The sequence below is a fragment of the Phoenix dactylifera genome, unplaced genomic scaffold (genome assembly GCF_009389715.1).
Source record: "Phoenix dactylifera cultivar Barhee BC4 unplaced genomic scaffold, palm_55x_up_171113_PBpolish2nd_filt_p 000564F, whole genome shotgun sequence".
NCBI lineage: Eukaryota > Viridiplantae > Streptophyta > Magnoliopsida > Arecales > Arecaceae > Phoenix > Phoenix dactylifera.
This window is the reverse complement of record NW_024067969.1, coordinates 305930-323168: the sequence shown is the minus strand read 5'-3', so window position 1 is coordinate 323168 and position 17239 is coordinate 305930. Positions and strand designations below refer to the sequence as shown.

The 17239-nt window shown below is 39.1% G+C and overlaps 1 long non-coding RNA gene across 2 annotated transcripts; it reads right to left on the bottom strand.

Annotated features, from left to right (window-relative positions):
- Positions 1-10864: 10864 nt before the first annotated feature.
- LOC120106557 lies at positions 10865-16650 on the bottom strand. Of its 2 annotated transcripts, XR_005508688.1 has the most exons (3): positions 16611-16650; positions 11479-11587; positions 10865-11372 (listed from the first exon to the last, which is right to left on the bottom strand). It is a non-coding gene; the product is annotated as an uncharacterized LOC120106557 (long non-coding RNA). The 2 variants fall into 2 exon arrangements; XR_005508687.1 differs by lacking the exon at positions 16611-16650 and having other exon boundaries at positions 11479-11614.
- Between the last annotated feature and the right edge of the window lie 589 nt (positions 16651-17239).

Sequence of the window (17239 nt, the reverse complement as noted above, 5' to 3'; positions counted from 1 at the left end):
ATGCTATCAGTATGTTTTTCTTTTAACCATTTCTCGTCACAAAATTTTCTTTGTTTTTTACTTATCGTCTGGAGTTGATGGCTTGTCAGAAGTCTGGGATCCCGCTGCTCCAAATACTTGGTGGTGGTTACGGAACGTTTATTGGAAGGAAAAGAAAAAAAAAACATTCCTGGGTGAGCTGAGGTGTCGAGGGTCAATTGGCTCGTTACGTGGGACATGTTACTCTCGTCAAATCAACTCTGCGTTTTTCAAAAAAGATAAATTATCTTCCGGGTCAAATAGAATCCCAAAGCAACGGACATATCTCTAGATATTTTAAAAAATTGTACCTTGCTCCATGTTTCACCCGACAAGGTAAGCTTTGTTACTTTTTTTATCAATGCGCCTCCAATATACTGCTGCCGGTAACGTTGACTCCGTTCGATTTTCGAGTCCATTTATCCTACGTGGGCGCAATGTATGCAGATAAGTGGATGCCAGAAAAGCATCCAGTTTGCAGCTTTAACACTCAACAGGATATAATTTAGCCCAGAGTTAACTTTTGATTAGTGCGCATCATTCAAGTCATTTGGATTGGAATATTTCAGCTTGACCCAAGCTTATCCGAACCGATGCTGAGACCCATATCGATCGGCATCCAGTACTGATTAATACTAGTTCAAACAAAGTTAAACCGAACGGAACCATTTTAATTCTAGCCAGTTCCAGCCGATGCCGACCGATTCTAGCCAGGGACAATCAACTTCCAGCCTCCTAAGAATAGAAATCATTTTCTACTGTCGAACTGATCCGGTCGGAGATCAGTCAGCTTGGTTCGAACAGAACTGGCCGTTTCTGCTCGGTTCAGTTTTTATATCGATTCAGTTTTTATTGGCTTGTCCTCTTGTAAGATTAAAAAAAGAAAACAAAAGTGTGATCTTTGCATCGCCAGATTGTTGTGGTCCAGTTTGTTGTTCAATGCCATCAATTCTATTATTTTTATTAATTGATGCTCCCATTTTGTTTAGCTTTCATTACATTTTTTTAATGAAACTTGTCCTAAGCTTGAGTATTCTTACTTTTCTAGATCACGTGGTATAGCACGAGGCTTGTTTAATTTCATGAGCTCATCTACCCAGGCATGTGATTTTTTTTTTTTTTTTCATGAAATCTTGTATTCGCCTCGAGAAACTCCTCACATGCTTTGGATACACTTTCTGCATCTTAGGCAAAATAATATAGATATTAAATCCTGATTGCCAACCAAATCTAGATCTCGAATCCTATATCAATCTCCAACTAATCAGGAATTGCAATTTTATATTTTGGCAATCAGTCTTGCACTCTGTGAAATCCAACATCCCATACAATAGCCCCATGGGTTCCTATGATACTGGAACATGCAAGAGAATCCTTGCCCTCCTCCTTGCTTATTGAACCGGATCTTATCGAATGTTGCGAACAAATAGAAGTTTGTCGGAGATAAGAAGATATTGCAAATTTTAAGAATATGGCTGCACCTAATGTTCAAAATTACACCAATCTGTGCTTGCTTTCTATTTAACAATCATCTAAATAGACTGAAGGAGTGGTGCTCCAAGGCACCCATTTTGTGCACATGAAAATTTCTACCATGGCTGCAAAAAAATCAGTGTGTCTGATGGGAATTGCTAAGATACTTTTCAGTGCACTTAATAAAAATATTTTTTATACTAAAGATTGTTTCAATAATCACTAAAGACTTGTCTTGTTTAATTTATTATTTTTGTCGCCATCTATTTTTGTCATATTTTTCTTCCAACAAACTTCTAAAATATCTCTTTCTCGATGGCCAATATGTTAAATTCTTTATTATCACATATTGGCAAGTAAGAGCTAGCTAAGAAATATAAATAGTAGACTAGGACTGTCAAATTCCATTTTGTTGAGCAGGCCGATGAGATCTTGATATAAGATAATGGATAATGAGATTAATATGTAGAGTATTTGCCATGATGTTATGTCTAAGATTGTTTACAAAAGAGAAGTTAATGAATGCATCAAATCCCATCAATTTATTTCTTTCTCTCTATATGGAAGTATGGTGGACATGCTACATGAAAAGAGGAAGGAGGGTGAGAGAGAGGTGACACATACTATATGTTATTATTTCTCTCTCTATATTCTAGTGCATAGCCTAACATGTTTATATGACTAGAACTCAGAAGTTCGATGTCCTCCCAACTCAAACTCCACCATCAACTCAAGACTTGTCCATATGGGCATTCTTGAGAAGGCATTCGAATGATGGCAAATTCTACTGCTGCTGCTGGTACAGAAAAGAAAAGGAATGCATGTCATGTGCTGAATCACTACTCTGTGTTCCAGTCAGAATAGCCAATCCAGTTCCTGAAACCCTTATTCTCACAATTTCTTTTTTGTTTTTGTTGGATGGAATGAGAGGCAATATGTCACCCGGCTTTTATTAGACGAGCGAGATATATTTACATGAAGTAGTGTACAAGAAACGCCATGAAGACAGCTCCCAGAGGCTACAGGTTATAGAGAAAGAGAGAACGGGTCGCTACAACTTAATGAGAGCAATAGCGAAAGAACAAAAGGGATCAACAGTGCTGTAAATGTGAGCTGCAGCAAAATAAAGTGGAGACAACACAACCTTCTTTTTCATTTCCATGTCTTATGGGCTACATGCAAGAGATTAGAACACACACAAAAAAAAAAAAACATAAACCCAAATAAAAAAATTGAGGTGTACCTTGATGGCCCCGAGCAGCCATTGATGATCACTGCAATAATATCTTCGGAAAAAAAAAGCACAAAGATGGGATAGATTTCCTCTCTTTCTCCTCCTTGATATCTATCCTTTTAATGGGGTAGGTGCCTGGCTAGGTGCCTCCCAGGAATGCAAAAATCTTGATGCCCTAAAATTTTTCGATATATATAGTTCGGTTAGTAATGCTAATGGGTACATCTATTGCAGAGTTCATTAACCAAATCAGTCTGGCACCAATACTCGCGACACCGCATAACTAAAACAATAGAGCTCAAAATAAAATATGATTAGAACTTAATTATGGGATCCTTAAGCATTCATTCAGGCGACAATTTAGCTCGTGAGAAATTCCAACATTTTGGCGTCAACGTAGTGTTGGCTCTGGGCAATTGATGGTGGGACATTCATCACTAGTGCCAGACTGCTGAAGCATTGGCTCTCCACATCGTTTTGAAGTCTGCAAGACATTTTGCCATCTCAGAGACATAGCAAGGGAGTTCGACAGGGGTTGTGCAACTTCCCCCCTGTTCATTTGATAGCAGAACATCAGCCAGCCTTTCTCCTTAGTTAACATGAGCGTAGTTATCCGTCAGGGTTAAGGAGATCTTTTTAATTTTTTGTCTAGACCAATGCTTGAACAAGCTCAAAAAAAAATTTGAATGATGGATTCGGTTGACGAAGATTTATGGTCACTTTTTCCAATTTTCATCAAAAAAAAATGGCTGTTGATTCTTGGAGAAGGATCGTAGAAGTGGGGCATCAAAGGAAGACGTGATGATCAGGTGTCTCCTCAGCCAATACACAACTTCCCAAGTTGTTACGCTATTTCTTGTCTCTGGAGTTTGACTTGTCTTTGAGGCAGGCCTATGGTTAGCGCTTGACTTTGAGCGGCACAAGTATTTTCCAAAGAGATTTTGCAAATCCCATTTCTCACGAGTCAAGCGTGTCGCCTAGCAAATAAAGGCGCATTCTTTCTTCGCGCACGTGGGACGACGGCCTTCCTCCCACCTTCGTACTCCCAAAACAAACCAAATCAACTGCTCCTAACACCCGCGAACGAAGGGTCCAGATCCTCCCAAGGACTCCCACCTCATCCGACCCGCAAAAAGGGGAAAAACCAAAACAAGGAAAGGGAAGAAATCCAAGCAACCGAGGCTAAGATTGGGTGCGGGGCTGCAAGGATAAATTATTCCTGCACCGCTGCGTGCATACCATTAATCACAACCGATTATTCCTGTAGGCTTTATTTATGATGCATGCATCTCGATGCATCACTATTGGAATTGTGTTTGGGAACGTGTACTGCCACATGGTGCACAAAGTACTGCCCCGATCATCAGTTGAATCATAGGAATTCGAGGGGTGCCGGCGGCAACCATCCATTGCTTTAAGACATCTGATCAATGACGAAGGATGGAGGGATCTTTCAGGCCAAATATGTATTTTGTGAAGCCAACATGGCTACAGATTGGGTGGCCGCTTATGTGGCCAGTCATGTAGGTAGCACCTAGGGGTGCAAATGAGTCGGGTCGGGTCGGATCCTGAGTGGCCCCGACCCGATCCGATTTTTTGTTCGGATCCTAATTTTGGACCCAGATCCGACCCTGTTGAAGATCGGATCGGATCGGGTTGGGTCGGGTTCGGATCGGATCGGGTTGGGTCGGTTTCAGACCCGAATCGGATCCAATTTTTTGTGCTTTTGAAAAAAAAATTGAGCAAATCTAATTTGGTCATACCATAATTATGAGGTGCTGGTTGACCCATGACTCGAAAGACTTGCTAAGTCATGGGTGACCTTGAGTCAGAACAGGTGACCATGACTAACTAAGTCGGTCTACAAGCCAAATGTCATACCACGCTATTTTTTATCTATATGACTGATTGGACGGAACTTGGTGTGTCCCAGCTCCCCTCTCACGAGGACAAAAAAAAAATCCCATACCGCCTTCCAAAATCCAATTCCATTGCAGAAAACTGGCACATGACCCATATTCAGTTCAGTGTTCCCTCGCTTTCTCCCTTCAAACGTTAAAAGAAACAAAAGCCCAAAAACAGAAGGAAAAAAAAAGCCAGCTACCGAGACACCAGAGGTATCAACAGTGTAATAGATCGAGAGAGAATCCTGACGGCCCGAGTGTTCCCTCACTTTTTCTTCTTTTTTTTCTCTCTCTTTCTCTTCAGATCCATTCGGATCGGGTCGGATCCGTTCGGTAAACCCAGATCCGACCCAGAAAATGATTCGGATCTAATTTTAGAATTCGATCCGGACCCGCGGGTCCTAAAATTCGGGTCGGGTCACAGGTCGACCCGACCCATTTGCAGCCTTAGTAGCACCTTGTGGATTGGAGATAGAAAGTTATTCCGGACACTCCGAAATATTCTGTTTTCTGATTTTGTTGGATGCATTTGTACTCGTCAGGTATGACTTGTCCATCCTAGAAAAAAAAAAGAAGTGATGATACGAGAAGTTATATCCCATGCACTACACCAATCACAGTTGCTCGTTCCATAGGGGCACCACCACATGGTGCATGTGGTGTATGATATAATTTTTTAGGATGATATAGATGGGAAAACTAAGAGGAATATCATGATATGAGCTAGATATCCCAACATATGAGAGGAAATAAACTTGTTCCTCCTCGCTGCGTCCTAAACTTAATTTTATTGGACAAAATAGACCAGAAAAATGAAGATTAAAAGTGACTACCAATTGAAGAATTGAGCAAATATTTGATTTGTGACATGGATGAGGTCGTTAACGATGCCACTAAAAATCAATGTGGCAGCAGAGAGATGGAAACTTGATGCTTTGGTCGAACAACTTAATCTGACAAACGAAATAAATCGAAGAAATTAATTTGTTCGGAGATCCTCATGCAGTGTTGAGTTTCTCTTGCCTCTTATCAGGGTGTAAAGATTTAGTGAGGTAGCACAGCATTTTAACAGCAATTGTTGAAGCATACCAAGATTATTTTCATGACAATATATACGGGATTCATGTACCACTATACTAGGAACTAATTTATATGAAATTGTAAATGAACATCGTCATATTAGTCCTTGTGGGGACAGATACTAATGCAAGCTTCCAGAATTGGATTTTTTGTTGATTGGAAGAGGAGCAAAAGATTGACGGCATATGGTTGAACTAGATGAGTGCAGCAACCACCATTGCCTGTCCACAATATTGGTAGTTGATTGAGCTGCAGCTAGTTATATTTTTGAGAACCCTGCACCAAAAGAGGTCATCAAAGATGACAGTAATTTGTGATGGAGCATTAGGTGGAATGATTACATTCCCATTTGGTGGTAGGCAAGATAAGTGTTGGTCAAATGTGTAAGGCAGGACACAGCAGGCTGGTAGGTGACTTCTTTAAGGTGGTGGATATCTTCACTATTGAGAGATGAGATATCATTTATGCATGCATGCGCGAGTGCACCAAGGCTCTGAAGTTGACAACAATGAGACATATGGTTTAAGAGATGAGATTTTAATCAGGAGTGCAGCTGAGCCTAATCTAGCCAAGCCTTGGGTTGGGAAAAAGATCCTCCTTCCTCTCAAATCAGTAGATTAGAGATGAAATTTAAGTTATGCATCCCTAATCTGCATGCCATATGGCATAATTTTGTTATTTTTAAAGAGATAAGTAAGCTCGAAGTATCTTCAAACGAAGAAATAATGTCGCTCGACGCAGATACTTCTTAAAAATCCTGTGCTAGAGCTGGATTAAATAGACTATAATAGCTATAAAGATGTATGCCGGCATCATATTACCTAGTTAGATCAAGCAAAAACAGATTTACTCTTGCCCTTTAGTAAACAATATTGATAATTGGATCTTAGATCTTAATTCTTAGCATGTATTCTGATAAGTAGACTGTACACTAACAATCAGATTGACTTTTCAGAGTATGTACTGAACCTGAACATCCTTTCTGGAGTCTACAAAAAAAGTGCATTGCAAATTCCATAGCCTGGTAATTGCCCCATGGACTTGTTTCTCAAGTTTGCCCTGCATTTTTTCTCAACTTGTTTCACGGTTTTGCCAAGCTGTGGGATCGTATTATGAAGCTTGGAGGATCAGTTGTTTCCTCTTCAGATGAGTATAGATGATGCCTTCTTTCTGCTGCTACTGGTATTTTGGCTGTGTGTGATTCTTTTAATGAGATGAAGCCCTGCTACTCTGTTCTTCCATGGGGGCGGTTCTCATAGAAGGAGACTATGATGGAATCACAAGCGTTGGGATGATCTCAGGATCTTCTATGATGTACGAGCCACTTTGTTAGGTTTCCCTGAGGGTCCTATTCTTTTTCTCCTGCTCTTTAGCACGCTGACTGTTTCAAGTTTTCTTGACAAAGTTCTATAGTTCCATTGGGTCTATTCAGTCATCCTGGATGGATATAAATTTTTTTTCTTCTTCTAATAAAAGTTCCGGTGACTAATGCAGCTCACCGCCCATTAGTCTCCTTTATTCTCAAAAAAAAAAAAAAAAACTGAGGAAAAAAAATCAAGGTTAGATGCTGTCCATTCTGATTATCAGGCTGGAGGTTATCTCTTCGTAGTTTAAAGTCATTTGGTTATAAATATTTAGTCAATGGATGAGCGTTGTGCAAATCAGCAATCTCAGATCTAAATATTGTTTAAGTACACCTACTCATTGCTAATAGCTACTTAGCGAGTAGGTTGTACTCATAATTGAGCAGGTACTTCTTTTTATAAAGAACATATAGGTGCATCATGAAGCCCCAACAGGTTAAATGGTAATCTGGCACTAACTTTAAGCTTGGAGATATCGAGACCATACGCTGAAGAATTCCGACATAGATGTAAGAGATTTATAGCAATGGAACAGTCATACCCGCAGATTATAAAAAGAAAGAAAGAAAGAAAGAAAGAAAAAACTGTGATATCCCCCATATTTGCTTGCTCATATTCTGATAATCACATATGGGAAAGATAGGTATGACAACTTAGTCTTGCATGAAGACAAACAACCTTACCACCTTTGTAGTTTTTGGGTTCAACTAAGAAAGAAAACCATCCTTTGTTTATGGCTAAAGCATAAGCATGCATGGTTATATCTTCTATGGAAGAGGTCGATATCATTGATTCATGACATCAACAATGTTAAGTAGTAAGGCCTTTATCCAAAGATGCTTGGCTCACAGGAAGAAACTACATGAAGAGGACGCTTGGAAACTAATAGTAGTTATCATCAGTACGTGAAGTTGCAGATTGATGTTATGTGGCATTCATGAATTTTAAAGATAATATATATCGGGCAATTGGTGTTTTAATATCATATGAATTGAGCAGGATTTACATGAATATATTGTTGGTTTCTAAAATTTTGTATGTTTTCAAATAATGCTCGAACATAATGTTTGACGTTGTCTCACATATCCACAGGATTGAGCTTTAGAAACTCAATTTTGTGAATACAAAAGAAATTGGGTGTACTTATTCGTTAACAACATGGGTAATTGTGTTTTTGGTGAAGCAATATAGGTGCAGTCTGATATTTATGTGGCACTTACGAATTTAAAGATAATATAAGGCAAGTGTGTTGCGGTATCATATGTTCTCTAAAATTCTATATGGTGTCTCATAATGCTTGGACATAATGTTTGATGTTGTCTCAAATATCCACAGGAATGAGCTGTGGAAAACTCAATTTGTGAATACGAAAGGAAATTTGATATGCTTACTGATTAACAACAAGGGCAAATGCTCTCTGGGGAAGCAATATAACTAGGGCTTTAAGTTTGTACGACACTCCCAGATCTAGATCTTGAAAAGCATATATAGCGGTCACCTGTGTCACTTTAGCAAGTAACTTTCACTGGAGATCTTTTACAAAAATTAAGTAAAGCATATAAGAAATTGTATTAAGATAATTTGGGTCGATGTGAGATGGAGATTTGCTTTTGATTCCAGGAGCACTCTACGTTTGCAGCATGAAAATTTCTGGACTCGGACAAATTATGGCACAACTGGTGCACAAATACGTGGCTGCAGCTGTGTATCTATGTGGACTTGGCTCAGGGCCATGCCGAGGGACCCTGAGCCGAGAACTTAAAGATGAGATTGCTGAGGCTTGAGGCTGTTGGCCCCAGAGAGGCTTGCTGTCCTTGTGTCCCTTCTCCCCAGCTTCACATTGCAATTAGGCCCACCAAGCTGCACACCATCCATCTTATACAATAGAAATATAAACTAGAATCAACCATTCCAGGTAGCAGAGCATGGCAACGTTGCGCTGAAGGCATCCAAGCTTACTCACAAGGACCACAGAGTCCCTTGCAGCGATCGCCAAGATGGCGGCACACGACACAAGCCCTGGGCATGCCTTCTCCATCGCGGCCTTTATCTTGTCGATGACATCGAAGCTCCTGGTGGAGTTCCGGTTTGGGTTTGTGGTCTTCTCACCGGTGAAGCTTGAGGTGTCATCTAGGAGCAATGATGTAACAATCCAGGATCTCACCCAAAATAGCTAGCCAGAAAGTAGTATTTGAGTTTCTTGATCCCGTATAAGTATCCAAAATCTACCCAATGAATAATCGATGTGGGCTAAGAGTTCAAATCCATTCAAATCTAATCACAAATACCACGATCGGTCTGTGATCAGCCCCAATGGATCCGTGTTACAGTGTCCCCTATTCCACATAGGTTATGAGTCAGGTCCGCTCTGATATCATTTGTAGCAATTCAGGACCTCACCTAAAATGGCTAGCCAGAAGATATTATTTGGGTTTCTCAATCCTGTATAAGTATCCAAGATCTACCCAGCGAATAACCAATGCAGAACTAAACACACGCCCGCACGGATCCTCACAAATGACCCATTGCACCCCTATAACAAGCATGCACGGTTGTTATTTGTGAATGCAATGAGTGCATCTTAATTAAAAGCTAAATTGAGATAGAGATCATCCAAGTACATTGACAAAGCAGTCATGGAAGAAGAGGTGAAGGATTGAGGCACCCATCCGCTTCTCGCTTGAGATAGCGGATTGGATGACCGTCTTCACTGTTGGCAGAGAGCTGGGCTGAGGAGCTCCCTAGGAAAAGGAGCACAAGGGCTAGTGTCAAAGAAGCCATGGTGGTGGAAGAAGCCATCTCTCTGATGGTCAAGTATGTATGATGGAAGGAGACTATGTTTAATTGGCTTGTGGAGAACATGCTGAATATTGGGACATATATATAGGAGGGGAAGGGAGGATAGGTTCACTGGAGATCTTTTACAAAAATTAAGAAAAGCATATAAGAAATTGTATTTAGATAATCTGGGTCGATGTGAGATGGAGATTTTCTTTTGATTCCAGGAACACACTACGTTTGAAGCATGAAAATTTCTGGACTGAGACAAATTATGGCACAACTGGTGGCATGAATCTCGAACTGGTGCACAACTGGTGGCATAACTGTGTCTGGGCCTGTAGTGGTCAGGTTACAAGTCTAGGGTAGTAATCATGTATGCTGGTGAAAGAACTGAACTTCTGTCCTTCATAGAACTACAAAGTGCTTCTTCAAGCCAATGGAAGTATTTCTCATGCTAATCACAACAATAAAGCTCATTTTTGTGCTCAGATTGAGGACAATTGAATTTTTTTTTAATCAGTAACGTAATTTTTGATGGTTTTTATCTTTTTTCTCTAACTTCTAATTGACAATTTGGTTTTAGCAAGTTCCCATAGCCAACATGCTCGAGTGCGTACATAGAACCGTGTATAACTGTGCTTCGAGAATTAGCTGCACCTACAATTCTCATCCCCACTGTCATTTAAGAGCCATGCCTATGTCGACTATATCAAACATTTCACAAGAATACATTATTGAGTTAGTGGATCTTTCCTGCTTCTTTACATGATTGAGGCATATAATATTATCTCAACAGGATTTACTTATAATCATCATCAGTGGCCAGTGCATATGCTTGTGTAATAGAAGAGATATCACTAGATGTCATTTATCAGTTCCATGTCTTCAACAACAAAATAAAGCACTACCATTAGCAATTAGCTAAAATGTAAATAATACGCCATTTACAACATTGTCTAATTATCAAAAGAAAGTTATAAAAATACGCACATGTTATAAGTCATCATGAGCATGGTAAAGCATTAATCATAAACTCAGGAGAAGGGATAAATGTTAAGAGAATCTTGTGTCATCAATTTTACTCCCTCAGCTGAAAAGGATAATCAGACCACCAACCTTTAGATATTTAAATTTATTGCCAAAGAAAGTTATCAAAAAAATAAAACAAACTAAAATTCATCGATTACTTAAGTCAGTATGTTAAGAGTGTTATCAATGAGCACAAAGTTCCAACAACAACTCCAACTCCTATACGTACTGTGTGTTGCTGTATGAACTTTTCATACTACCTTGTCTACTTCTAGTGAGGCTCAAGGTCTTCTCAAGCATTTGATGTTCAGGCGGTGAAGAAACAGGTGAAACTGGGGCAGAAACTGATACTCCAGCCTCAATAGAACTGAATCCTTGGACAGACTGGTCACCACAGAATAATGCTGCCACTTGCCTTTTCTTCCGAGTAAGGTACATTTCGGCCATGTCACCATCATAATCCATCAACTGCTCCATCCCATCCTGAACCTATATAAGCAAGACAACTTCAGTAGTTGTAAAAATAGCAGGGAGAGAAACATATACAAAAGTGCCAAGCAGCAGCTGACGTTATGGGTTAACCTTCTGAACTCACCTAGTCAATGCAACAAGCCTTATTTTCAACCTGCACAGGTGTTAAGCACGCTGATCTTTGACATTGGCTCATCTAATACAGGCTATGCTTCAATTTCCAGTTCAGCAGCCTAATGAATTTTACAGTCATCTTCAGTTCTCTAGTGAGGGACAAAATGCGCACATGCACATATAAGATTAACATCAACAAGATGTGAATCATAAATTATTGTCACACACTTCAGCCAATGAATATCATGAAGCACGTCCGCAATTAGTCAAATATGAAAGACAAAAGACACAGGTTGAACTCAGTAGCATAGAGGTGATGGTTCAACTTCAGGTCTCATGAACTGGCTTGAACTAAGTCTAAGGATATATTTGCAGTATCAAGGATGCATTTGCTAGGGAAGATGGAATACAAGCACTGCATTCAGAATAAATCAACTGCGAGCTGTATTTTGCATAAGATGATGAAAGGCATCTGACATCAACAGCTTCCGTACATTCTTGAAAAAACAGAAACATCGAATTCATACGGTCTTAAAAAGTTAAAGCATAGCTTGCTTTTCTTGAAATAAGTTACATATACTGTCTCAAATATTTTTTGCTTGTAGGCAAAGATGAACAGGATCCTAAACACCTGATGGTGATAATAATTGGCCATTAGTGATCCTGTGGTTCAGCAGAGGGCCAGTTAATCATACACACTGGAAATCGGTCAACAAATAAATGGGCCACACATAACAGCAAATATTTTAAATGCAGTTAATTTTTGAAGAGTATGAAGTCCTAAAACTTCGGTAGCGAATACTATAATAACAGAATTACAGAGCCAATATACAAAGGATCTCTCTTGCAGGTATGATTAAGAGTACATGCATCAATAAGTTATTCTACTTATAGCATAAATGCTCCGAAGTGCACCTTCTCAGCTATAATTATTGACTACAGCTCCACAATCCACGTGCAATCATGCTGTCTAATGATATCGATAAAAATGCTATCTACAAGTAATGTAACACTACCCAGACACCTTTAGTGACCCGCACAATTAGTAATATGGTGTTTGAGAGAAAGAGAGAGGTGCACATTTTCCTTTTTATAGTGTGAAGTTCAAGCAGCATGGATGGGAAGACTGGAGAAGCTCTGTCTGTGTATTTCATATTAATAATTTTCGCTCTCCGACATATTATCACAATATCTTGTATATTTCATATCCAACATCGAATGTTTACTAAATGCTACGTGTTCCCACATAACTTTTATTGCATGATTACCCATGTGAATGGATGAGCACCACGTAAAAACAAATCTTGGCATTCATTGGGGTTTTGAGATGAGCATAGTGTGATAATTTTCAAAAGATTAATGATGTGGTGGTCATTTAACCTACGGTGGATGGTTTCCCTAATCTATTTTTGTCTTCGAAGAGAAGTATCTTTACATAAGATTTCATAAAGAAATACAGTGAAGTTAAGTGTCCTTGTTTAAAGAATAATCTTAAGCACAAATAAAGTCCACCTCACCCTTGTCATTTTGGAGCATTTCCTTGCCTCCTTACAAGGAGAAGAACTCGAGAATGGTGATGGGAAGTCGAAAGAACTTATTAGTAAAACTTTTTTTTTTATTTCGCTATTGGACTTTGCCACAGCATGACATGATATGTACCGTATCAACGCCTTACAAAAAATTCTGCATTGGCACACTGCCAACAGTATGGTAATACATGGCATGCTGCTCTGCCAACAATGCATAAAAGCATTGGCACTGAACAACATGGCACGATATGATATAAATCATCTCAATGCTAAACCAGTGTGCCGCTAGTACATCAAGGAATGCAGTTTAAACGATACAATTTAGTTAAGAAGCCCCACAAAGACGAAGTTCTATATTTTCTTTGGCTTGTGGTACGAGATCCTTAAACACTTTCCATTGTTAGTTCAGTTGGTTGTAGTTGTAGCTTTACCCTTAACTTTTTAGATAAGCCTTGGCTATCTTCAAACTCTTTTAAGGTCAAAAATCCGTGAAGCAAGTTAATATTGGGTGATGAACAACAATAAGTAGTTCTCAATTTGGAGGAGATTCAACCTACAGTTTGGTTGAAAGAGGTAAGAGGAAAGCAGGGGAAAATAGGAACTCTACATTTTGAGGACCTTGATAGCAGCATTGTCTAAGCGAATACAAAAGAATACAATATGTTGCAAGCAGAAAGAAGCTTACAAGGTACAGTCTAGAGATCTCAAATCATCTTCCTATCTTTTACTTATATTTAATTTTCTAAATCTTTCAGTCATCTTTGTGTGGCAAACTTTCTCTTCATACTCTAGTTTTCAAACTATGAAACGCAAAACTTCTCCATGAAAGTGATAGCAAGAGCCCACATATAAGGAAATCCAACAACCAAAAAGAGGGGGAAAACTCCTTTATTGTCAAGCAAATTTTCTATTTGTTACAGTCATCCAATAAAAACAAAATTCCTTCTCTGTCATAGCTGGCTGGTTATATCAATTTCACTTCAATTTCAAATTATTCCCCAGTTCGCTCTTATTTGAATTTCTTTCTCATGTTCCCGATGTATCCACTTCCAATGAAACATGGCCCAGTTTGACTCAGACATCTGCCCTTTTCTCTCATAACCCCATCATGCATCTTAAGGATACTCTTTCTCGCTTCAAGATGGATATCTCAACTGCCAAGATATATCAATTTGATCAGGGAGGACCCTCTCTTCCCTAACTCCTTTCTTCATCCAACATTGAATATAGACCTTGCTTCATATCTTCTTTTAACACAAATGTTCTGGCAAAAGAAAGAAGTCAATGTTGTCTTCAATTTAAATGAAAATCAACCAGACAGATAGAGCAGATACCTTCCTCTTATCCTTCTGAGGTCTGTTCATATGTTTTTCATTTTTTATTATAAATTTGCCAGAACTGAGGATGATATAGATAAAAACAAATGGAAGATCCCATCCTTTTCCTAGCTTCCTATTTTGCAACATATTCTCTTACCTCTTCGTTATAATCTATAATATAAGGTGTGAAAATCATCTTCTTCAAATTTCTGCATTTCATATGGTGCTCGCTAAATATTTAGACTTGTTATTATGAAACCATCCGACATATCTGATTCTGTGAGCAATTCAAATCTACAAACCCCGCAATGTTTAGGGAAAAGCTTAAAACCTCGATAACAAGTCATGAACAAGAGAGAACGAGAAGATCTTCTAGTCTTATATGAAAGGTCCATGCTTCTTTTATCTGACAATGTGAGATCCCTGTCTTTTTTGTTATTAAATTCCACTAATAAAAAGTTGTGCATAAATTTTGAGATGCCGCATAGATTTCAATCAACAATGATTTTTTCATATAATTTCATATCCCTAATTCTAGAAGTCCATATTATGATTTTTTTATTATATATCAATTTTTATGTCATATTTACATACTCATTTTTAAATGCCTCCCAGTAAGTGAGAATTTTTAATCACTAATGTTGTAAAGTTAAAGAAAACTTCTCCAATAGATATTGTATGCTCTTCTTTAAAACAGATTGATAGATTAATCTGCACCACACCCCACACTTTGCAACCTTGAACCTGAACCATTCTTCACTTTAAACACAAGAGTTGTGTTTGTCTATGCCCAAGTAGATCCCAAGCCTAGACCAACAAAGCATTCTTTGACCACTAATTTGATGTCTATTTTACTCATCTTCGATGTTTGTACCTTGCTTATTCCTCCACATGTAAGCTGCACATTCTGGTCCATGGATAGTATCATGAGATAATAAGAATAACACCAGCAAATTAACAGATTAACATGAAACACATGATGCCACTCATTCTCCTCTCTCTCTCTCTCTCTCTCTCTCTCTCTCTCTCTCTCTCTCTCTCTCTCTCTCTCGTCCTCTTGTTGCTCTTTCTTTTTCAAATCTTTTTCTTCATGCCCTTCATCTTTTTGTTTCGAAAACACATGTTGTTAGTTCGGTGAACAAAAGAGAAGTGCTAAAGAGATCCAATTTCCACACGCACTCTTTTTTTCATCACCATAAAATTGCTTTAGGTGGATTTTCTTTCAAGAAGGAGCTTGAGATCCCTGTTACAAAGACTAAAGAGGTTCTTCTTTCACTTTGACACTTGTCTTTCAGCACTAGCAGATTCCATTTTTTAACTTGTCTTTATCACTCTCTTTAAGTGTCAACAGGGCATCTGAAGTGTGAGAGCCTCGGAGACAAATCAGAAATATGAGAAGTTCCAATTTTCTGGGTATCCACTTTATCTGTTTTCTCTACAGACTTGAGTTAGTCAGACTTCATCCATAAAGAAATTCGGTCATGAAAACCTTATTGTTCAGACTAAAGATGACCTCGTTTTTCTTTTGAAAATTATTAACCTCCCCCATCACTCATTTTTCTCTCTCCCCCCTCCTTTATCTATTTTCCTTAGCTTTAGGCAAAGCAGACACTTTGGAGACACAAATTGGGAGGAGCAGAAACTTTTCTCTTTTTTTGCCTCTTTAATACGAAAAATAAAGCACTTAAGATTAGTGTGAAAGAGACTATCTCATCCTTTCCTTGGCATACATCATAAACTCTTAACTGGAATTTATTTCGCTAGATAGGACAGAAACAGGACATTTTCCCACAACTCGTGCCAATTAACTTTGACAAAATAGTAACCACCAACAACATCAATGATCTTTTTTTTATTGTCTTCTTTCTTCTGGTTTTAAGTCTTTCCATCATATTCTTGCAGTCTTTCTTCATTGCTTGAGCAAAATCAATGATATTGAAGAGTCTACGTTTACCTTTCAACACTGCGGGATGGGGGGTTGTCAATTACACGTTTTTCTCCCCAACACCCTCAATTTTCTCGTCAATTCCTTGTGATTTTTATTCTATATCGCGGCTTCATTGGCAAGAAAAAACAAAAGAAAATCCAGATCTTGATTTATAAGAAATTATCAAGAAGATCTATTTCACATTCTCATCGGCAAATAATAGGACAACATATAGAAGGAGGTATTCCAAACAAGATGGCAATAAGAGAACAATGAAATTTAAACAAAAAAATTATTCAAAAAAAAAAGAATTTTAAACAAGAAAATAAGGGGAAAGTTATATTTTTCGTAAAGAAAGGATGTTTACCAGAAAATCAAGAAAAAGAAGAGGAACTCCGAACCGACGAAAGCAAATCTTCTAGGGCTTCTTGGGTTTCATCGGTTCTATACCATCGAAATCCCCTGATCCCGAACCAGATCACGGCTAGAACAGGAAAGAAGCCTCCTATAGAGGGAGAGAGAGAGGGAGGCCAGGAGGATGCCGAGGAGATCGGCTGCAGCGTCCTTGACGGACGCCCCGGCGGAGCTCCAGAGGCCGATTTCATCCCCGGCCTCCTTTGCGGCGCCAGCGAAGAGAGCGGCGAGGGAGCCGAGGGCGGTGCTCCGACGGCGGAGGAAAGGGTGGCGGCTCCGGACGGCAATGACGGCGACGAGGACAGTGATGAGGAAGCATGCGAGAAGGTGTTGGAGCTTGTCGGCGGCCAACCACTCGTCCCCCTCCTCCATCGTCCTCCCGCTCTCCCCCTCTCTTGTTTCTCAAAGGATTGGAAGCGAGCCGGATCACACAGGACCGGATCGGTGCCCGGTTCGGTTAAAATATTTGAACCGGTTGCTACTTTTTTTAATTAAGAAAAGTATATTTTATTTTTATTTTATTTTTTTATGCACCGGCGTCTCACGGTAGTCAGATGTGATGTAAGAATGGAAGAATTGGTT